The 24688-nt window shown below is 38.3% G+C and overlaps 1 long non-coding RNA gene across 1 annotated transcript in view; it reads left to right on the forward strand.

Moving 5' to 3' along the window:
- The window catches only part of LOC122458651, a 32755-nt gene extending 30772 nt beyond the window's left edge, over positions 1 to 1983 (forward strand). The window contains exon 3 of the long non-coding RNA XR_006278756.1: positions 1751 to 1983. This is a non-coding gene — a long non-coding RNA (uncharacterized LOC122458651). The remainder of the gene's footprint in view (positions 1 to 1750) is intronic.
- The last annotated feature ends 22705 nt before the right edge of the window (positions 1984 to 24688 follow it).

The following is a 24688-nucleotide window of genomic DNA, read 5'->3' on the forward strand; positions in this document are numbered from 1 at the left end:
ACTGACTTGTACCACCGTCTATATTTTCTGTAACCGGTTCATTATAAAAAAAAGTTCATTAAAACGAGCAGATTATATTCTGAAATCAAATCCCATTTGTAGAGTCTCTACCAATATGCAGGTTAGAAGACATATTTTGGGAAGGAATTTATCTTTTTTCTGGAACACCAAGATTTTAAAGTAAGAATGAGATCAGAAGCAGCACAATAATCAGGTTACATAATGTTTTTGTTATGTAGTGGTTTCTGAGAAATCAGCCATATTCAGATATTGTACTTGAGCAGTGGCTAACTTACTGATGTCATTAATTGTCTTTAAGGAACCTTGCTTTACATTTCACTTCAGACTGGAAGATGGACTACTTATTCCAAAGTTGTCTTGTGAGCTGCACAGCATGGAAATGTTCGGGGGGGGGGGGGAGAGTTATGTGATGCAGGAAGAGCAAGAAGGATAAATCAGGAAAAATGCTGATCTGTCAGTTGTTTAAGATGGTAGCTCACTCAGTAATTTCAGCAATAAAACAAGAAAATGTCAAAGTGACATATCCCATAATAATACAAAATATGAGAACAAATATGGGACACATTTTGAGAACATGCTTTTAAAAAGTTTTAAATGAACTTTACACAAAATAAACCAGATGGCTTAAAAAATAACCAAAACCCTCATAAAATCAATTTCCAGGAACTAATGAATCTCCTTGTACTTTCTTTCCTTCTGCTTTAAGGAAGGTCTGTTATTTGAATACATCCTTCACACAAAGCACAATGGCAGAGTGGTCTTCCAATAGAGGAGAGGATTTTGGATCCAGCAAAGTCCCTGAAAAGGGATGTGAATATTTCTATTCACACCCAATTCCAGATGCTCTTGTAGTTTTTCCTGCCTACCAGATGTCTCAATAGTCTGAACTCCATTGCTGAAGTTCCAGGGGAGGAAGTCCTGTGTATCATCTAAGCTTCAAAAGAGGGTAGTTAATTACCAGGCAGTATTAACTAAGTGTGATTTCCCTAGCTGGGAATAATTGTCATCTTTTCTGGAACACTTTCCTGAGACCTATGAAAAGAAGCTAAAGCTATATGGCTGCTGCTGATCACTGTAGCAGAACCATCCAGATAATATGTTTATCCATTGTTTTTTCGATGCAGTAACAGAATTGGGGCATGAACAGCCAAGAAAGTTTTTTAAAAGGTGTAATGTAAGTGATGGAGCACTGCAGAGTCTTCTTTTCTCTCCGAAAGAATGTAGAATAAAATCCACACTTGACAATCCCTCCAAGTCCTGGCAAGATGATCTGCTTCTGCAGACTCACTTCCTACCTTGTCAGTTGTGATACAGGGAGAAGATCCATTACTTAAGATTATTCTGAGAGGCCTGCAATGAGAAAAGGCAGCACAGGGGAGGAATTAGGAGTAAAGAATGGAATAGAGATAGTGGGAGTGAGTGAGGAGTGCAAGACCTGCTACAATATTTCAGGTCAGCTCTTCCCCAACTGTTCAAGCTGCTTTTTCCTCTAAAATAAATATTAAATAAAATACTGCTAATGGAGGAACCTAAATGCTGCCTTTACTTGCTAAGTGCAGGTGCAGAGAGCACTGGCATGCACACATAGCAGCAGCTGGTATTTTGCTAGCCCCATATGAGATTGGCACATCAAAATGTTTGAATTCTGTTCCTAGTTTCAAACCCAAGATTTTAGAATGTGCTTGAAAATCCAGCTATGTAAGTTTGACTATCCTCAACTAGAAGACAGCTTTGCATAATCAAGACAATAATTCTCTGCTGAAGAAATACCTCCAGATGTACATGACCAGGGCGATTGACTGTAAGCAAGATCTCTGTGTAAAGTAAATGGGAAATAGTAATTCTTTCTAGACAATGAAGTCCACTGGATAAACTTCTGATTTATGCCTGCTTTTCTATTGCTGTTTTTCTATCTCCTTACCAATGTCACTATTAAATATACCTTGAAATTGTATTAACTCATTTCACAGTGTCCCTGTTTCCCAATCTCCTGCTATGTGAACAGCAGAGAAATGAGGTAGATGTCAACCTTTCTGGACCTCCTTTCACATTTAAAACCAATGCTAGAGGGGTGGGCTTTACCAAACTGGTGTAGCTTCTCCAACCAACATTTTCTCTCTCCTTTGGGATTACAACATATCCATGAATCAAAGTGCTATTAATTATAATAGTAATTAAAAATGGGTGTAGCCAAAATTAAATGAAATCTCTACTTTGTAGAATCCAAACACCAGAGCAACTCAAATAGCATTATTGCACATATACGTGGGGAAAATAAAATTAAAGGGTTGATTTGCAATACAGTCTTTTGTAATAATCTGTTCATATAATCAAGCAGAGAAAATTATGAGTATTACATACTGGTGTTGCAATAGCAGCTGGAGGTCTTCATCAAGGTCCCATTGTGCTGTGTTCTGTACAGACATGTAATAAACAGTTCTTGATAGTTCTGGTAGAAATCTTTTTAGGCAAAAACAGGGCTTTGTTGTAAACAAAATTATTCATGGGAGACAAAGCAACTTTTTTGTTTTGAAATTATGGGGAAATTCCACATTCTCTCTTCCCCACCCCTCCTTCTGTCCCCTCACCCTTTGTCTCCTTGAGAAGTGGGTGGGGAAGGCAAAAATAAAGAAAATGAGGGGGAAAAACATTTTTTTTACCGACTGGAATTTTTTTTGGGGGGGGGGAGTAATTAAAAGGTGCTATTGGAGGGGAAAAACATTCTTAATTGTTTTTCATTTCCCACCCATATTTCTATGAAAGTAGAGAAAGTAACCTCTCTCACTTCTTAATCTGTTTTTTCACTCTGGGGAGGGGGGAGGATTAATGGTGGGAAAGGATGATAAATCCTGAAATTCAAACCAAATTTTTTTAAAAATGAAATCATTGGGGGGGGGGGGGTTAATAAGCTGAAAAACAAACATTTCATGACCAACACCTCACCCCCAGTTTTACTGAGCTCTAATACCTGCCTTACAATCTTAGCACATGATGAGAGACCACAATTAGATGTAATAAACAAATAAGGGAAGAACAAGGTAACTGTGAGATCATGTTTTGTATAATATACAGCAATAGTCATATCCTATTAACTGCCTACTAGTTATGGGATAATTAAGATTGATTTGGCTGGCCTAGTAGTAGGCTATGAAAAATATTTTCTGAATGAAAAAAATGGAAAAATACATGAGGTTTTTTGTATTACTATTTAAAGCAATGCTGTGTTAGTCAAGACAATATAAGAGACACAGGGTGGGTGAGGAAATAAATTTTATTCGACCAACTGAAGAGCTATGTGTAAGCTTGAAAGCTTTTCTCTTGTACCAACAGAAGTTGGTGATCCACCTTCTTTCTCTATTTAAAGGAATGTCAGAACTTTTGACTATCATAATACTGAGTGAAATGTAATCGATCATAAGAAAGTTACATCAAAGCATTAGCTTCAATATTTGAGGTCTGTTCCATGACCTGTGTGAAATGACTTGGTGGTCTCAGGCCATTTCCTAGTGGATAGACATCTACATCATAAAACCACCATCACAAATTAATATTCTAGGCAGAGCTGGTATTGCTGCCTGTTAATATTTTATTATATATAAAGGCCCTACTTGAATTGCAGGATAATTGTCAAATAATTGCATCTAAGTTGTGGATAAGACATGGAAAATTGTGGAAAAGTAATAATGGATCTTTATTAATTGAAATAATTTGGAAAAGCCAGAGAAGACCTAATTGTTTAAGAAAAAAATGCTGGAACAATATAAACACTCAAGTATTATGTTATGCATGCTAACTTTTTTGATAACCAGACATTTTGCTGCAACTATATTAGTCATTCATGCGTGGGGCTGGCAGCGAGAGCCCTGCCATGCTTTGTGCTGACAGTCCGAGCCCAAGCCATTATCAGCTTGGATAAATGGGATTCTACTATACTAATGGGGGGAAAAAGTATGTTGCAAACCTCAAAATGTATGCAAAATTGTGGACTGTGCAAAGTAAGCTAATATCAAAACTGCCATAGAAGCCTAATGTTGCAGGATCCATAATTTCTGCAATATTGTAAATTATGTAGGGCTGTAATTCTATACATGTTACAGTAGTATCTAAAGGCCCCAACAAAGATTGAACATGAACATGCTATAAACACATAGCAAGGGAGAGTTTCTGACTCAAAGAGGTTACAATCTAAATAGATAAGACAAGCAAGGGTTAGGTAATGGAAGTATTATCCCCATTTTATTGATGGGCACTTGAGTTAGAGAGAGTAAGTGTCTTGCCCAAGTTCACATAGAAAGTCTGTGGTAGAGTTGAGATCTGAACCCAGATCTGCTAAATCTCCACCCAGCACTTTAACTACAAGACCATTCAAACAATAAATGGCAATAAATGATATTCCTGTTGGCCATTTCAGCAAAAAGTCCTAAATGGATACAAAGCCTGACCTAGTCTTTGAAACCTAGACAAGCTCCAATGCTGAACTGGAAGGACAAGTTTGCATCTTTGCTGCTAAAACTGAATTTCTTTTCTGGCGAAAAAGACTACTTTAGGCTCTAGGATTGTGTATCTGCAATCGTCCACAAGTGCCAAAGTCACTTAAAATTTCAGACAATATTTTCTTTTAGTCTAAGGAAAGGTAAAATATCTGATATACCCACAAAATCTGGATGGTTTGCCACAATTTATTTTAACATGGCCAAAACTCAACTTCTGATTATTCTTCTGACACCCTCCATTTCCCATCACTGCTGATGACACATGATGACCACAAGTACTATAACTTGGGAGTTATCTTTGACTCCTCCATATCCCTCACATGTACTTGCTCTATCCAGACTTTCTCCTCAACATCTAAGCTCCACACTTTTCTCTCTATCCCTTCAGCTAAAAGTCTTCTTCAAGCCCGGATCATTTCAATGTCCTCCTCTCTGACTTACCTGATGGTGCCCCTTCCAGTTCATATAAAGCACAGATTCCATGATCTTGTTTTTGCCATCCTGATCATGTCACGCTCTCATGGTGCTTTGAATCCCTCTTATACTGCATCAGTTTCAAGTACGGCTGTCAAGCAATTAAAAAAATTAATTGTGCAATTAATCGCACTGCTAAACAATAATAGAATATCATTCATTTGAAAACTTCCAAAAATATTTAAATATATTGATTTCGATGATAACACAAAATGTCCAGTGCTCACTTTATATTTATTTTTGATTACAAATAGTGGTGCTATAAAAAAACAAAAGAAATTGTATTTTTCAATTCATTTCATACAAGTACTGTAATACAATCTCTTTATCATTAAAGATGAACTTACAAACGTAGAATTATGTACAAAAAGTGCAAATAACAAAGCCTACAAGTTCACTCAGTCCTATTTCTTATTCAGCCAATCGCTCAGGCAAACAAGTTTGTTTACATTTGCAGGAGATAATGCTGCCTGCTTCTTGTTCACAATGTCACCTGAAAGTGAAAACAGGTGTTCGCATGGCACTGTTGAACTGGTGTCACAAGATATTTACATGCCAGATACATTAAAGATTCATATGTCCCTTCATGCTTCATCCACCATTCCAGAGGACATGTGTCCATGCTGACGATGGGTTCTGAGCAATAACAATCCAGTGCGGACCGACACATGTTCATTTTCATTGTCTGAGTCAAATGCCACTAACAGAAGATTGATTTTTTTTTAATTTAATTTTTTTGAGGGGGAAGGGAGGGTTCTGGTTCTCTAGTTTCCACATCAGAGTGTTGCTCTTTTAAGACTTCTGAAAGCATGCTCCATACTTCATCCCTCTCAGATATTGGAAGGCACTTCAGATTTTTAAACCTTGGGTCGAGTGCTGTAGCTATCTTTAGAAATCTCCCATTGGTACCTTCTTTGTGTTTTGTCAAATCTGCAGTGAAAGTGTTCTTAGAACAAACAACATGTGCTGAGTCATCATCTGAGACTGCTATAACATGAAATATATGGCAGAATGAGGGTAAAATAGATCAGGAGACATGCAATTCTGCCCCAAGAGATTCAGTCACAAATTTAATTAACACATTATTTTTTTAATGAGCATCAACGGCATGGAAGCATGTCCTCAGGAATGGTGGCTGAAGCATGAAGGGGCATACAAATGTTTAGCATATCTAGCTAAAAGTAGCTAGTAGGTATCTTGTAATGCCGGCTACAAAAGTCACCATGTGAATGTCTGTTCTCTTTCTGGTGACATTAAATAAGTAATAATAAGTAAATAAGTAAATAAGAAGCTGGCAGCATTATCGCCTGTAAATGTCAACAAACTTGTTTATCTGAGCGATTGGCTGAATAAGAAATAGGACTGAGTGGACTTGTAGGTTCTCAAGTTTTCCATTGTTTTGTTTTTGAGTGCAGTTATGTAACAAAACAAATCTATGCTTGTAAGTGGCACTTTCATGATAAAGAGATTGAACTACAGTAGTTGTATGAGGTGAATTGAAAAATACTGTTTCTTTTTATCATATTTACAGTGAAAATATTTGTAATAAAAATAATGTGAGCAGTGTACACTTTATATTCTGTGTTGTAATTGAAATCATTATATCTGAAAATGTAGAAAAACAGCCAAAATATTTAATAAATTTAAATTGGTATTCTATTGTTTAACAGTGCGATTAAAACTGCAATTACTCAAAAGTAATTTTTTGAGTTAATCATGTGAGTTAACTGCGATTAATCAACAACCCCAGTTTCAAGCTTCTTGTCTTTCCCTTTAGGTCTTTGCATGGCTTATGTCCCTTCTAGTTATCCAGTCCAGCTTCTCACATAGTTCCATCAAAGATGAAAGGCTGAAGCATATTCCAGGAATTCTTGTGATAATACAGTTGTTTTTCTATTTGGTGAGTGTGAAATGTCTTAACCAAGCTGCACACAGCATATCATGTTGTAGCAAGAGCCAACAACATGGTAGATTTTTCACAGTGTTGCTAAAGCCTAATAGGAATCTGGCTGCTGGTCATAGCTGCAAAAGCTGCTGTCTAGTCATCAGAAACCCAAGAGGAGAAGGACAGAGATGTTGTTCATTCACCTTCCTGAGACTGAGTTGATTTAATTTCTTTCCCTTTCTTTTCTGTTTGGCCTGTTTCTTTTTGTCCCCAGAACTGATTATAGATCTCTAGTAAATTGTGTGAATTATGAAAATTGGTTTAAAAATTGGAAAGATTAAATACTTGTGATTTCAACCACCTAATCCCAGACAAAAGAACTATGGACTTAACACCAATAGGATGTGTTCAAAATCAATTAATTTCCTCTATACAATGCAAATTCACTTTTAAATATGGCTATTATTCCCATTAAATAGCTAGGCTTTGCTAAAACAAGTGGGATGACTGACAAATGTATGAAATATGATACAGAACCCTGTAATTGGGGTTTGGTTTGGTTTTGTTTTTTGGGGGGGGGAGGGAGTTTGGTTTGGTTTTGTTTTTTTGGTGTCCCAACTTCAAATTCTACTTTTGGAGTGGGATTTAAACTTAGAAACTGATTAGTCTTTTACAGTATATAATGACCTGTAATTTTCCTTTTACCTCAACATAATAAATGTTATAAATTATTTCCTTTCTTGTTCTTCTTTTCATAGTATGCTCTTCATTTGTGAACCATTAGGTTTATTGTTATAAGCATTATTATTCTTGTTGAAATCAGTGTTTTTGCTTGCCTTTTAAAAAGGAACATAATCATGTTCCCACAGCAAAAGCTAGAATCTTCTTTAAGCAATTTAGAATTACTTTATTTAGTAGCTGGGTTTGTTTAATATTGAAATCATTCATGCATACCTCAGAGAATTAGTGGGCCAGATCATCAGTTGGGATAAACTTACATCAGCTGGGAATTTGAATCAACCACATTGTATTCCCCAAAATACTGTGATGTGTGTGCATCTTCTTTCAAAATAGTCAATAGTTCTAAGGTCCCATCACATCCATTTCCACCTGTTTCAGGGTAAGAAGGCTCTTATCACTTGTTGTGTATTAGGCTTGCAGTAGACAGTCAACATGTTCCACCTCAGTGGCAAGTGAAATTTGTATGGATATGCATATTAGGGCGAAATGAGACATGAAAAAATGTGTTGGTGCAAAGAGCTAAAGGATCAGACTATAACATGACTGGGAATATTTTTGGGATAAAAGATGCTATGTTTAATATAAGATATTGTTAGAATAATTATTGGCAAATATTACTTGTTTATATTGTTCATGGAACTTATCCATTGTGCTCAGTGTTGCACAAACATATGTAAGGACACATCACTGCTGAATTACTCAACTGTATCATTAAATTGGGACAGTCTGAGGAATACTGGCTAGATTGTGACTAGTCTACATAGCTATGTTCAAAAAGCCTTCCCTCTGTTGAGTGCTTGCATGGGGGCCAGTCAAAATTGCATCTCTCACTTCCCCAGTCACAAGGAATGCTGGAAGCTAGTTCCAACCAAAGAGTGGGACTATGGCCATATATTCTGTTTGCAATAGCCTGGACAGCTGGGTCAATATAGAGAGGGGGGCACACTCTGCTCTTTCAAAACTTGGTGGCAGAAACTTTGCTGGCTGGTGCAAGAGAGCTTATTGGGATGATTGACCTCTTTGGCCTCCTATCATGGCAATGGCTGAAGAGCCCTAATTTATCACGTAGCCTTTGGACTAGATAACCTTAAAGTATTTCTACATTTTATTTTGATTCAGGGCAACAAAAATCCCTTGTACAGAGGTTCTGGGCACCCTGCCAAGTACTTAAAATAGCAAATCCAAACGCAAATTTTAATCATCTCACCATATCCTACTAAGCAGTAGCTCTAAATACAAATAAAACTGGCATGCTGGCCAGTACTTCAGCCTCCAAAATTCTCCTCAAAGGCCAGGTAGGAAGAAAAAAAGTAGGCCTATAGTATTTTCAAGTCTGGGTTATTTCAGACAAGGGGCAGGCAGGCATTCCAGAGCCCTGGGGCCCATATGGAGAACAAGCTGCCAGATCGCTCTTGATATAATGAGGAGATGCCTAACATCCATGCCCGCACCCACTGCAACTGTGGCAGTATGTCACCAAATTATGAATAAAATAAGGATAAGCTGAAAAAAATACTTGTACAGTTTCCCATGTAAAAGTACAAATGGGTACTTGAGATAAGATTTAATTTTTCTTAAGAAAAGTCATGAGGTAGAAGCACTCCCAGGTTGAAAACTTAATGCCAAAACTGCGGCCAAATTAATATTTAATTATAATTAACTATTTGTTACTGTAGCACCTGCAATTAGCTAGGCACTATCCAGGCATACAAGAAGGGATGATTTGTGCCCTGAGGTATGTTAGGATATAGATATTCAGGCCTGTCTGTAAAGGCCTATACTCTAAGAATCTTATCACTTAGCTAGTTATAGAGGTATAAAAGAAAGAATCAAAGTCATTGTCTGCCAGTGTAAGAGCCTTCTGTTACAGTGACAGTCTGAGGCCCTGTTCTTAGGTTAAGGCCTTTGGCTAAGCAACAGAGGCAGCCATAAGCTGGGAAGTGACCGGTCACATCCTCACATTCCAAACTAGTCACATTGAAATTAGCTGCTATTGGGCTGTTAGGAATACAGTCCTGTCTTGATAATGCCTATCGCCTCCAGAGAAAGGGAAGTGCCTACACGATGTAAAAGGAAACTTAGTTTGATAGGTCCTGTCTGGCAAGAACTCACTTATCAATAGCTGGGATGTGAAATCCTCATTTCTGTGTTTGTTCTATCACAAATCAGACGTCAAGAATTATAACATTCAAAAACCAGTTGGAGAACACTTCAATCTCTCTGGTCACTCGATCACAGACCTAAGAGTGGCTATACTTCAACAAAAAAGCTTCAAAAACAGACTCCAAGGAGAGACTGCTGAATTGGAATTAATTTGCAAACTGGATACAATTAACTTAGGCTTGAATAGAGAGTGGGAATGGATGAGTCATTACACAAAGTAAAACTATTTCCCCCTGGTATTTCTCCCTCCCACCCCACCCCCCACTGTTCCTCTGATATTCTTGTTAACTGCTGGAATTAGCCTACCTGCTTGTCACCATGGAAGGTTTTCCTCCTTTCCCCCCCCTGCTGTTGGTGATGGCTTATCTTAAGTGATCACTCTCCTTACAGTGTGTATGATAAACCCATTGTTTTATGTTCTCTGTGTGTGTGTATATAAATCTCTCCTCTGTTTTTTCCACCAAATGCATCCGATGAAGTGAGCTGTAGCTCACGAAAGCTTATGCTCTAATAAATTTGTTAGTCTCTAAGGTGCCACAAGTACTCCTTTTCTTTTTGCGAATACAGACTAACACGGCTGCTACTCTGAAACCTGTTCTATCACTGTAATCCCCATTTCCCTATTGTTTGTCTGCATAATCTCTGTCTGGTTCTGTGATTGTTCCTGTCTGCTGTATAATTAATTTTGCTGGGTGTAAACTAATTAAGGTGGTGGGATATAATTGGTTAAATAATCATAAAAAGAAAAGGAGTACTTGTGGCACCTTAGAGACTAACAAATTTATTTGAGCATAAGCTTTCGTGAGCTACAGCTCACTCCATTCCGATGAAGTGAGCTGTAGATCACTGAAGCTTATGCTCAAATAAATGTGTTAGTCTCTAAGGTGCCACAAGTACTCCTTTTCTTTTTGCGAATACAGACTAACACGGCTGCTACTCTGAAACCTGTCATTAAATAACCGTGTTACAATATGTTAGGATTGGTTAGTTAAATTTCAGTAAAATGATTGGTTAAGGTATAGCTAAGCAGAACTCAAGTTTTACTATACAGTCTGCAGTCAATCAGGAAGTGAGTGTGTGTGTGTGTGGGGGAGAATGGGAACAGGAAATGGGGGTGGGGAATTGGAATCATGTTTTGATAAGGGGGGGAATGGGAACAGGGAATGGGGTGGGGAAATTGGAATCATGTTTTGCTAAGTTGGGGGAATGGGAACACGGACACAGGTAAGGCTCTGTGGTGTCAGAGCTGGGAAGGGGGACACTAAGGAAGGAAACTGGAATCATGCTTGCTGGAAGTTCACCCCAATAAACATCGAATTGTTTGCACCTTTGGACTTCGGTTATTGTTGCTCTCTGTTCATGCGAGAAGGACAAGGGAAGTAAGTGGGTGAAGGAATAAGCCCCCTAACAAGGTGCTCACAATCTAAGGATCAACAAATAGATTCACTCTAGGCAGTGGGACAGACATGAGATTTTTAAGAAGAACTTAACAGTGGAGAGGATAGAGATCTTGAGGTGACTTTAGGGAGATCGAGATGGCCTCTGTGCAAGCTATGAAGTCTTGGAGGCCACTGCTGGAGATAATTGAATGGGCAGTGAAGGTAGGAACTTAAGGAGAACAGAGGCGGTAGGGACAATGTGAAACTTGATAAGGAAGGATAAGTAGGAAAGGGCAGATTAATATGGTGCCTTGAAGGAGTTTGACTGAGAGATACAAATCTTTCAAAAAGAACATTTTCATTGGGAATGGCAAGAGGAAATGCCTGCAGCAAACTGGAGATGGAGTGGATTTCATTTGTCAACCACACACAGGGCACTCATAATCCTGGCTTTATCTGGGTTTTTTTAATTTCATATTGGCTTGCCTACCTTCAAGCTAAGGATGCATGATGCTCTAGAGCTTGAGTAATATGTTTATATTCTTTATTTCAGCTCAATAATGAAAACTACTGCTCCTCAGAAAAAAATGCAAATCAGGACTATTAATCTTGATTCTGGGCCTGATCTAAATTCATTAGTCAATGGACAGACTCCTAATGTAGATTTTGATGGGCTTTGAATCACGCTCCCTCCAGGACTAATATTTTGTGTTTGTTTAATTATTCTATTTATGTATGACACTGAATGACTCAGTGTAACTAAGAGCAACTGTACAAAATGACTTCTAAACTTCAATGTTTTAATTTGTAGCCACTGAAAGACTGCCCTCATGTGGTGAAACAGAATGCTGAATCAACAGCACTGTGTCTGCAGCACATCTATTCTAGATGTTTGCATCACAAGTACTGACCAACCTGAGTTTGCTAAATTTGGAAGGTCTAATGTCACCATATGGTATGAAAGCATCTAATTAGAGTTATACTGTGGCCAAGCAAATTACTATATAGTATTTAGTAATTCAAGAATTGTGATCTAATGTATGAATTATTGCATAAAGAATTACTTTATTATTAAATATAGCAATTTAAAGGAACAAATATTCAATTAAAGTAAAAGCATGGGAGACAGATTCTGCACTGATTACTCAGGCTGTCGTTAACTTCAAAGGGAGTTTCAGGGGCACAAGAAATTCTGGATCTAGTCATTAACCTTAAAAATGTTATAATCGATTGTGATTCTAGCATAAAGCCCTACTTTTACTGTCCTTTTCATCAGAATAGTTGGAAATTACTTTCAGTAACTGTAATATGTTCTTATTCTTGTTACCACTAGTGTGTTTAAAACCGGCAATTAATATAGTTGTACTTTTCACAACAACTCAGTTTTAAAGGGGAGAACCTATATGGGGGGGGGGGAGGGGAGGAAAGGGATGTTTAATTCTGTAGTAAAGGAAAAAAAACCTGTTAATGAAGACTGTTTCATTATAACAGGCCACAAAAAGGTTGGTGTCACTAATTCCTGACATCTGAGAAAATATAAATTGATCTCCAGCTTTAAGATATTGGTTCTTTATTTTAAAGCTGACTTGCCAAGGGTTCTTTTGTAGCTCCTAAAACTCAAGGAAAAAAAAACTATTAAGCCAATATTAAAAAATGAAATTAGCACTGTATTTTAACAAAATTTAAAATAATTACAACCTCCTTAGAAGACACAGTCACTTTAAATAAAAATAAATAAATCTGGACCAAAGGCATTCCTAGTGTTTCATAGATTCATAGATTCATAGATATTAAGGTCAGAAGGGACTATTATGATCATCTAGTCTGACCTCCTGCACAATGCAGGCCACTGAATCTCACCCACCCATTCCTGCAATAAACCTCTCACCTATATCGGAGCTATTGAAGTCCTCAAATCACGGTTTAAAGACTTCAAGGTGCAGAGAATCCTCCAGCAAGTGACCTGTGCCCCATGCTGCAGAGGAAGGCGAAAAACCCCCAGAGCCTCTTCCAATCTGCCCTGGAGGAAAATTCCTTCCCTACCCCAAATATGGCGATCAGCTGAACCCTGAGCATGTGGGCAAGATTCACCAGCCAGATACACAGGAAAGAATTCTCTGTAGTAACTCAGATCCCATCCCATCTAACATTCCATCACAGGCCATTGGGCCTATTTACCATGAATAGTTAAAGATCAATTAATTGCCAAAATCATGTTATCCCATCATACCATCTCCTCCATAAATTTATCAAGTTTAATCTTGAAGCCAGATAGGTCTTTTGCCCCCACTGCTTCCCTTGGAAGGCTGTTCCAGAACTCCACTCCTCTGATGGTTAGAAACCTTCATCTAATTTCAAGTCTAAACTTCCGGATGGCCAGTTTATATCCATTTATTCTTGTGTCCACATTTGAGCTCTCACTGAAGCTTTTCCCACAGTGCAGGCATTCACAGGTTTTATCTCCTGTGTGGGTTCTCAGATGTGAAATGTTAAAAGCTATTCCCACAATCCAAGTATTTCTAGGGTTCTTCTCCTGTATGGGTTCTCCGACGTATAATAAGGGCTGATGGTGCATTGAAACTTTTCTCACACTGCAGGCATTTTTAGGGTCTCTCCCTCATATGGATTCTTCCACGGTTAATAAGGCCTGAACGCTGAATGAAGCTTTTACCTCAGTCGAAGCATTTATAGGGTCTCTCTCCTGTATGGTTTCTCTCATGGTTAATTAAGGCTTGAGCAATAAATGAAGCTCTTCCTGAAGTACAGGCATTTATAGCAGAATTTCTCAAACTGGGGTCCAGGGGTCCGCAAGGGTACTCCAGTGGGTCAACGAGTCATGTCCGGGGCTGCTATCCCCGCTGATCAACTCCTCCCCCTCCCTCCCAGTGACTCCTGCATGCCACAAAACAGCTGTTCAGCAGTATGCAGGAGGCACTGGGCGGGAGAGGGAGGAGTGGGAACAGGGCGCGCTTGGGGGAGAGGGCAAAAAGAGGCAGGGAAGAGGAGGGGCAGGGGTGGGGGCTTGGGAGAAGCGGTGGAGTGGGGGCGGAGCCTGTGGCTGAGCAGTGGGCTTGCGGGGGTCCTTGAAAATTTTTAAATCAAAGGGGGGTCCTTGGGTTGTTAACGTTTGAGAACCGCAGATTTATAGGGTTTCTCACCAGTGTGGAGTCTCCCATGTCTAATAAGATGTGCCCTCCGACTGAAGCTTTTCCCACAGTCCAAACACTTATAGGGTCTCTCTTTTGTTTGGGTTCTCTCATGGCTAATAAGGCCTGAGCGCTGACTGAAGCTCTTCCCACAGTCCAAGCGTTTATAGGAGTTCTTGCTCATGTAGATTCTACTATGGTTAATAAGGCGTTACTTCACTTCAGTTAATGGAGAAATATTAGGGCTGCATTTGGCTCTAGGTAGTTAAAATAAATCCCTTTACCTTTCTTACTAGCACCAGAGATTATTAAAACTAAAAGTATTTTTACAATATCAATTTACTGTTTTGCTGTTTGCTTTTTGCATTTCCATCAGTTTGAAAAATGTAAATAAGTGGATCACTTTCACTTTTGTTTTATAGTCAATCCCACTTTCAGGTGATCATGAAGTAGCACAATGCTGCAAGGCTTACAAACCGTGCAAAGAAATGTTTTTTTTAAAGACTGTTTTTGTTAGAATGGGTGGGAAAGGTGAAATATATGGCTGTATGTTTTATAAGTTTGTTTCTATAAAATAATTTGGGATCAGCCTTGGTCTGACACTGCCCCTTGTTGTTATTTATCATGTTTATTATGGTAGTTATGCTTATGACGATGATGCTTATGGTCCACCTGAGAATGGGACCCTATTGTGCTAGGCACTGTACAAATGCAGAATGAGACCATCCCTGCCCCAAAGAGATTACAGTTTAAATAGGCAAGACAGACACAGGGTAGGGGAAAGATGAATAATGACAGTAAAGGTCATGTTAATTCCACAGGTTTTTGATTTTGCTATTTAAATCCTTTCACTGGAGTTACATGAGCCGGGGACTAGGGAAATGGAGAACCAAAAGCATGGTGGGGCAGGATGGAGTTGAAATAAGTGAGGAAGAGGCAGGAGGCTTGGAAGAATCAGCTAGTCAGCACAGGGGGGAGAGTGTTCATTGTGAAAACTGCAGAAAACAGTCTGACGACTGCGGCAGCAGCTTATAAAGCTTTTTTTTTTTTTTTTTTTTTTTTAAAAACTGATTGTGCAACTAGGAGTCAATCACTGTTCAAGCGTTTCTTTGATCTGATTGGCCGGGCTAGGGGCCCAGGAGCCAATCACGCTCTCCGGTGGGAAATTCATAAGGTGGCAACAAGCTACCTTAAAACTGGGACAAGCCCAAAACAAGCCAACAAGCAACCAACAGCAAGTACAAACCAACTCCACTTAAAACAAAGCCAATTTCTGCTTATTGTAAGCAAACTTGGCAAGTGGCCCCTTTGGCTTCTTTCTCAAAGGCCATTTCATTGCTGGGAGGAGGAATACTACATAGGTCTTTATCATCTTCCTCTCCAAATAAATTTGTTAGTCTCTAAGGTGCCACAAGTACTCCTTTTCTTTATAGGTCTTAATGTTTCCAGAGGAAGGCATCTCCATTCACAGTTCACGCTACACCTTGAAGTGTAGTTGTCATAATACCATAATACCAGGAATTAGAGTCCATCTGAAACTGAGGCATTTAAAGAAAGCAGCTGCAACTACAGACATAAACAAATAGACTACCACTTCATGCTTCTGGCCAACATGCAACATCCAAATATCTTAAATTACAGTCCATGGCACCTAGATATATTTTATTATCTAGCTGAGATGATCAGGCCCTGACAAGTAAGGTGGTATCATCAAAGGTTTTTTCTTTTCTGTTCATCTATTAGCCTAACAGTACATTCTGGTTGTCAGCACTCTCGGTATATATTTTCTTGTTCCTGACCATCACTTTGTTCATTCTCTGCATTTACTAATGATGATTATGTATTCTTTTCAAAGTTTTCTTTACCACAGAATGGCAACCTTTAACACTTTTAAGTAGTGTCTCTTTGCATAGAATACTCCAAAATTTTGAGGCACATCTTTTTCATATTGTGACCATGTACCTCTGACATATTGTAGTACAAATAAAAACTTGCCACTCCTGCAGCTTTTCTGATCTCTGGTAGTTGGTCACATAATATTGGCATGTATATGTCTCTGAGTCCTACAAATGCTTCAATTTCTTTAATGTTATCAGTTCCACTGTGGCTGCAACATTACAAATTAACAGAGTGGTGGATCACAGGTTAACAATCACATGCAGTAGTGATGCTTCGCTTTAAAGAAGAAATGAAAAGGGTTTCATTTCATCTGAATCTGAGAATTAATGGGCATATGAGGAACACTAATCACTTTTTGGAGGTTTTCGTGAATCAGATAAGTGCTCTGATGTGGATTGTCTTAGATGACTTGTTGAGACCTATTTAGGCTGTACGTGCAAATGAGTCTATGTTTGTGTAATGTGTACCCAGAGAAACTAGAAGGAGCTGTAAGTTAATATAGCCCCTATTCCATTAATTTATTCCTTATACCTTTTCTCAGTGTGTAGGTACTTAGGCTCCCTTACGATCAGTAAATGAGTGTAAGTAAATTGAAGGGAGTCTAAATTAGTGCTGGGTCTAACTTACATATAGTTCCATGGCATTCCTTAGCTGCATTTTCTTGCATATTTGTAAGTCACTACAACTTTATGTAATGTGCCAATGTTTGCAATCAGTTTGAAATGTACATTGTGTTTTTCACAGAAATCTGCTGATTGGGAGATTTCTTCCACAGTATTTCTTTCCTTCTGTTTCATAAATATGTGAATTTGAGACACAATTTTCTGGAAAATTTAAGCACTTTTACAATCTCATACTTCCAAATATATATCCCCCCCGCCCCCCAGAACACTGCCTCAAAAATTAGTGTTTTTTATAGCTGTATTTTTGTTGTCTGGCCTCATGGTGGCACAGTAGGTTAAGAAATCATGCAAGTCCTGAAGTCCTCTTTCTTTTCCTGTGTTTCAATATTGGTATGTAGGGAGTGTGTCATGGAATATGTAACCTTGCTAACTTTGTTCTCTGTGCAGAAAGGAAAATGTCCCAGGATTTAAATATTTGTGTTTGAGATGCTTGTAGAGATGAGCTGCAGTACTGAAGGGGGGAAAAAAAAGAAAAGAAAATAACAAACAAACTAACCCTCTAGCTGTTCTTCTACTGCACACATTTCTGCAAGGACAATGTGTGAAGAAGGGGCTGACTGACACTTTGGTTGAAAATAACTATGAAGAAGCTAATATTTTGAGGCAGTATGTAAAACCAAAGCTGCTTTTTTGTGTGTAGGGATTCTGAAGTAATGGACATGCAGGATGCTTGATATGCTAGTTATTGCCCAAAAAGCTCTATTAGCTCATTGCCACTTCATAGCAGTTCTGGTGTTTCAGTTTTGGCTAGAAACTATACTTTGAGCCTGCCCATGAAAAGCAAGAGAAAAATCCCCGTCCCATTGCAGTCAAAGGCAAAGCCCTCATTGCCTTTATGGGAGAAGAATATGGCCTAAACTTTCTTATATATGCTGTGGAATGCAATCCTTCTGGGCATCTGCCTCAGGCAATCCCTTCTCTCTCAGGATTCTGTGCTCACCGTTGGGGCACCTCCTTGTAGCTATGTCTGAGGAATAGCTCCATTCAGTCTGGTGCCCCTTTCTGTCTCATTTGCACTTGCGACCCCTCTCATGCTCCAGGATTTGCAGTGCTTCCACTTTGTTACCCAAGGAGCTCCATCTTCATGGCTTGGCCCTCTGGCCAGATTACTGTAGTTTTCCTTTCTGGTGGACCAAGTCTCACTCAGGTGACCATGTATCATTCCCAGAAGTCCTCCAGTCCAAGGCAATGCCACTTCCCCAAATGGTGGTAGGAGAACCCAGGCCAGCCCACTATCTGGGTTCCAGTTCAGGGACCGTTGAATCAGCGGCAAAGGTCGCCCTTTGCTGTCATTTCTCTGAGCCTTTTCCTATTCCTCCTCTTTCAGGCTTCTGTTCCACCTTCCCTCAGGGCCAGGTTCCCAGGGCTTCTGCTCTCCCCTGGAATTTCCTCCTTTCCTTCTCTCAACCCAGGGTGACTACAGGCTTCTGACTGCAGCCCCACTTCCTGCTGCAAACTTCCTGGCTTTATACTAGTCCTGCCTGCTCTTGCTTTGCTGGGCTCCATCCTCAATCAGTGCTTGGTCATCAAGCCTAATTCTCTCTCTCATGTGTGTCCTATGAGGTTACTTAACCCTCCTTAGACTATATTAACTCTTTTTGGGCTAGCATGGGGTGAACATCCCATCAGACCTACCCAATCCCAAATAATACCTGCACCCCTTATTTGAAAGTGTTTTGTTTTTTTTTAATCAAAGCTAATATGGTAGACTTTAGTAGACTTTGGATCTGGCCCTATAGGATTCTCTGGCTTTGCTCAGTGATGCTAGTAGAGTTGGGTTTTTACTCTTTGTGGGGCCAAAGGATGTTTTTTACTCAGCCTGTACCCAGATAGACTCCCATTGACGCTGTTGCAAGTTTCCATGGGTTGAGTAAAATTGAGGTTCAAATCTTAAAAGAGATTTATGTGAGCTACCTCCACTGACTTCAGAGGGTATGGTGATCCACTTTGCAGATTCCTTTGCATGACTAGAGCCCTACTGTCCAAACGTATCTCTTAAACGTATAAGGGAACTTATACTTCCACAATGTGTGGAATCAGGCCTTCAGTGAATATCTTAGCATTTGACATGTTATGTTTTCCATTACAGGCAGAATGTACAGTGATGCCTATAGCTGGACTTGAACTTCTAGAGACCCTTGACAAGGTCCTTCACCAAAGGCTCTTGTGCAAACTAAGGAGTCATGGAATATAAGAAGGAAGATCCTCTAATGGATCAGTAACTGGATAAAAGACAGGAAACAAAGAATAGGAATATATGGTCAGTTTTCAAAATGAAGAGAAGTAAATAGTGGTGTTCCCCAAGGATCTGTACTAGGACCAGTGTTGTTCAACATATTCATAAATGATCTGGAAAAAGGGGGTGAACAATGAGGTGGCAAAGTTTGCAGACAATACTAAAATAATTTAATATATTAAGTCAAAATCTGACTGTGAAGAGTTACAAAGGGATCTCACAAAACTAAAGGATTGGGCAACAAAATGGCAGATGAAATCCAATGTTGATAAATGCAAAGTAATGTATATTGGAATACATAATCCCAACTGTACATACAAAATGACTGGATCTAAATTAGTTACCACTCAAGAAAGATCTTGGCATCATTGTGAATAATTCTCTAAAAACATCCACTCCACGTCAGCGAGGTTCAAACAGAATGTTAAGAACCATTAGGAAAGGGATAAGTAATAAAATAGGAAATATAATGCCACTATATAAATCCATAGTATGCCCGCATCTTGAATACCATGTGCATTCTGGTTGCCCATCTCAAAAGAGATATACTAGAAATGGAAAAAGTACAGAGAAGGGCAACAAAAATTATTAAGCATATGGAAAAAGCTTCCATATGAGAAGAGATTTAAAAGATTGGGACTATTCAGCTTGGAAAAGAGGTGACTAAGGGAGGGATATGATAGAGGTGTATAAAATCATGAATGGTGTGGAGAATGTGAATAAAGAAGTATTATTTACTCTTTCATGAAACACAAGAACCAGGGGTCACCCAGTTAAATTAATAGGCAGTGGGGTTAAAACAAACAAAAGGAAGTACTTCTTTACCCAATGCACAGTCAACCTGTGGAACTCATTGCCAGGGGATGTTCTGAAGGCCAAAACTGTAACTGGATTAAAAAAAGAATTAGATAAATTCATGGAGAATATGTCCATCAAGATGATCAGGGATGCAACACCATACTTTGGGTATCCCTAAACCTCTGTCACATGCAAGGACTGAATGACAGGGGATGGATCACTCGATGATTGCCTTGTTCTGTTTATTCCCTTTGAAGCACCTGGCACTGACCACTGTCAAAGACAGGATACTCGGCTACATGGACCATTGGTCTGAGCCAGAATGGCCGTTCTTATGTTCTAGTTCAGATTACTCAAGCTTTTTCACTTTTCGTTTCTAATGTGTCACTTTCACTTGCTTATAACTTTCTCAGAGTTTTGGCATGATTGCTGTCAGTTGGAGAGCCAGTTTTATTCTGAAAGCTTTACCAAAAATGGTTAAGTTGCTTTCAGCTGTAAAAATAGAGGGCAAAAATGTCTTTTTTTGCTGAAGTAAATTTTTTTGCAACTTCTTAGAAGAAGAGATTTTATTGAAATTTGGGCCTACATTTTACATCATAGATGTGGGTTTTTAGTGGCTGATGAAAATCTATTTTGATTTGTCTGAGTTAGTGGTTTAAAACACATGCACACACACACATACACTGGTTTTTGTTGTGCAGTTACACAATTTGGCAACATTCTACTGAAACTGCACATAGATGTGTAAATGACAATAGACAAGAAGGCAGGACTCATCCTACCTCTTTATGCGCCATCACAGGTTGTGTATATATAGAAAGGAAAGGCCCCAGCTTTATTAATGGCAGATATTGTGCTGATCAGAGCATTCTGTGCTGTCAAAGAAATAATCACATGTGGTAGCATTAGTGTTTTTTCTTTAAAAACACAAAACAAAACTGAAATATACACTTAGGTTATGTCTACACTTGGAGCTGAGGGTTTCCAGCTCAAGTAGACATGTTCCAGCTAGGTCTCAGAGACCTAGTGCCCTAAAGTGTAGCCACAGTAGCATGGGCATGTCGTAACTTTGTCATTTCCTGTCAATCTTTGTGAATGGTTCAGTTTTCTATCTTAATGTTCCTTTTAATGTAGTTTTTCTGTGAAAGATTGTATAATGTTTTAACTCATGTTTATAAATATTTATTGTTACAATCTCATTTGAAATAGTTTGGGTAGACCCCTGAGCCCTTTGATGCATGGGAGGGGGGATGAGCTTTATAAATAAAATAATTATAATAAATAATAAATGCCATTTCATAGGTGTAGAAATTGGATCAAGTTAGAGTATGATAGTCTCAAATGTAACAATTCATCAAAGCCATCACAGTTGGGGATCTCTTCATGAATGGGAAAGAAATGTATTGTGTTTTGTTAATTATTAAATGCCTGATATTTTTTTAAGATCTTTGCTAAATCTCAAAGCTTTTTATATTCAGTATAACTGAAGTCAGAAAGTTGTAGAATTATAAGGTGATGAGTGTCTTAATAATTCAACTTGTCATGGCAACATATAATTATGATTTCCTCTGGGAATGGTGGGAATGAATCCCTGTTCTCACAGAATTTTAGGCAATGTTTAATGAGGAGAATATTTCAAATAAATGCTATTGAGTTTCAGTGATTTATATCAAAGCAAAACAAAACTACACACTCTTCCCAGAAAAAAACAAATCTAGATTTGAGGAGCTGTCTCAGATGTAACATAAGGGAAATTGTTTTGTTTATGATTTGCTTTCTGATTCCAGGTGATCAAAAATAGCCAAATCTCATTTTGTTGTAAAATGAGATATTTTTATATACAGCAGGTATTCCATTCCATTAAATCCCTAGGCATTGTGCACAAATGACAGCAAAGGTGTGGCTATTGTTCCATTGCCAGACAAATCTTGTATTGGCTGATATTCACTCAACTTGTATAAACCCTTTAAAGATAGGATGCAGAATGTGAAATGTTCTATCAAAACGCATATAGACTATTTCTCCTAATGCCTCCAACTGTCATTACATCTGATTTATCTGAATTTGCAACAGGAGGGAATTATCTAAAAGATATACATTTCAGCCTCAGAAACTGCAGGGAAATAAAGGATAAAAAACAATGGAAAAACCTGTGTTTTTGGAAGAAACATCTGTTAATTCATTCTATTTCCATTTTGTGTTGATGTCTTTCCTTTTAACCAAATTAATTTCTACATGCTGTTACAAGGAAATAATGTTACTGAAATCCATGCAGTCCCTCCTTGTCAGTCAACAGTTGTCCCCAGATGCAGCATTTTAATTTTGGAAAAAATATAAGAGCAATACATTTTCATTGATAACCATGCAGCAAACAGCTCTCATTTTATAATAACTTGTCTAAGGTGTTTTTATTCATAGCTTTTTTCAAATTTTATATAACTGAATTTCTATATCCACCTTTTTACACTGTTTAAAGGAGAACGTTGTCAGTCTGTTTATAATTTAAAAGCTCATTATTTTTGCTGCCTTGTTTGTTGTGTTCCTTTTGTCCTGCCAGCAGGAATTCTATTGTAATCAGATTGATGTGCGCAGTGTTCCTGCTGTTTGCCCACTTGAATTGCTATTATTATGTTTGACCCTCTAGTAGGAGAGTTACTAAGTAAGATAGGACTCCAGCTAGATTCTGTGCACGTTAATATTTGAATGAGAGTCTTATAACATGTAATAATCTTTTTAGAAAACCTTCTATAGACCCATAAAAATGCTTCAGAACAGATTCTAGTAACTCTAAACATGGAAAACAAAAAGGATTTATTCAAATTGTTCGTAGGAAATTACAACTGTATTAACTAATTATTTCATCTTGATGTTATGGAAGTGGTTTTCAAAGGAAATGCTCATGATTATTATTAGTCTCTCTAGCTGTCATTCAGGTGGTTTGTGCATTGATGTCAATACATTTGTTTTTTCTTATTTTCTTCAGACAAATTAACTCGCAGGAAGTCATTTCTCTAGGATAGGTAGTATTCCTAGCTATGGACTTGGACTGAGATAGCAGACTTTACATCTACATAATTCCCACTAAAGTCAATGTTGGCTGGCCCTGATAATTCAGTGAATTATCAACCACCGTGTTACATTTCAATGGGAAGGAAATGGATTAATTTAGAGAGAGACCAGAGCTGAGGCTTTCAGACACGGTTCTGAACTTCCCCAAAGTTCAGGATATGGTCAGGTCAGGGTTTGGCTGAGACCAGTATGGAGACAGGGACCAGATACTGAGGTTGGATGTAGATCCAAATTCCCTCAAAGTTTTGGCATGTTTAAGTTAATAGTCAGGCGTATCTCATTTCTGTTGTATGTACAATCTCCTGTCTGGGGCTAATGCTAAAATCCATATCAAGAATAACACTGGAAATGCATTATTTGTGTATATGGAATTACACAATGTCTGAATATTACCTATTGGGAAAACAGTTACATTCATTTGATCCAATTCAACTAATCTGAATAATGAATTTTTCATTTCAAAGAGTCTGAGGTAGCTTTTGGAGGGAAAAGTATGTTAAGACAATGGCTCAGTCATCAAAGAAGTTTTCCTGTAAGTGCAGCTGCCTGGACCTGGAGATCTGAACTAGGGCCCCAGAAACAGAGACCACAATCAAGAGCTGACTTGTTTCAGTTTTTTCTGGGTGGATTGGCCTCTGTATTATGGTGGAGCAGTTGTAAAAGCATAATTAAGGCTGATTCAGGTTTTTCAATTTCACAGGACAATGAATTGCTGCGTGCTAATCTTCTGAGAATGATAAAGCCCAAAATTTAAGGATTTAGTTTTGAAGGAACTCTAATTTGTTAGATATTTGTAGTATAAAGGTGAATTGTGAAGTATTTGTTTAAAAATAGGTTGGAATATAAATTTGAGTCTTCAGGTTTTTTTTAACCTTTCTCGTAAACACGTCATAGGGAGTGTGAGCCAAATAATATCCATGGTGGGATATTTCCAATATTCCTCAACAAAATATTCTAGGGCTTGGTTGTGCTGAATCCCAGACCCAGGAAGGTGTGTTCATATGTTCAAACTGTTCTCTTTTTCCTTTCTGGTTGATGGTTTAAACTTTTATTTGTTATATGGGCCTGAATTTCAAACAAGTTAGTTGTGCAATTACTGGTATGAAATGCCTGGACAACTGTGCATCTACTTTGAGCTCACTTAAGCCAGTAATTATGCACACAAATATATTTTAGGAACAATTACCCAGTTCTATGTACAACTTTTCAGTAATTCGGTGCAGAAATTAGACCTGCATTTTACACATACCAGGTGACCAATGGCAGAGAAGTACTGCAGCTGGACCAACATGACCATCTCTTCAATAGTTTGGTTGCATAGGTCCAAACTCTACCCGGTCTCTCTATCCTTCTATTGTTAACATTCTACAACACACAGCATACTATTAATGCAAAGTACATAGTGTGTGCTCTCTAAAATCACATGCATAAGTATGTCATGATTACATTAATTTATATAGATTTAACAGAGGTTATTGCTATTCTAATCATTTTATACCTGGCTGCAACATCTGATTTCGTAAATAGATATTCAAGGCCCGAAGCATGTGTATAATCTGTGCCTATGCCCTTGGTCATTTATTTTAGGTATTGCCATCTGCTTACAGGAATGTGTGGTATATAGACAGTTAAAAAATTATGATAAATTTATTATCTAGAAGATTGTACCCTTAATATGTTACCAGTATGTTTGCTAAAATG

This window comes from Dermochelys coriacea, chromosome 2, assembly GCF_009764565.3.
Source record: "Dermochelys coriacea isolate rDerCor1 chromosome 2, rDerCor1.pri.v4, whole genome shotgun sequence".
Lineage (NCBI taxonomy): Eukaryota > Metazoa > Chordata > Testudines > Dermochelyidae > Dermochelys > Dermochelys coriacea.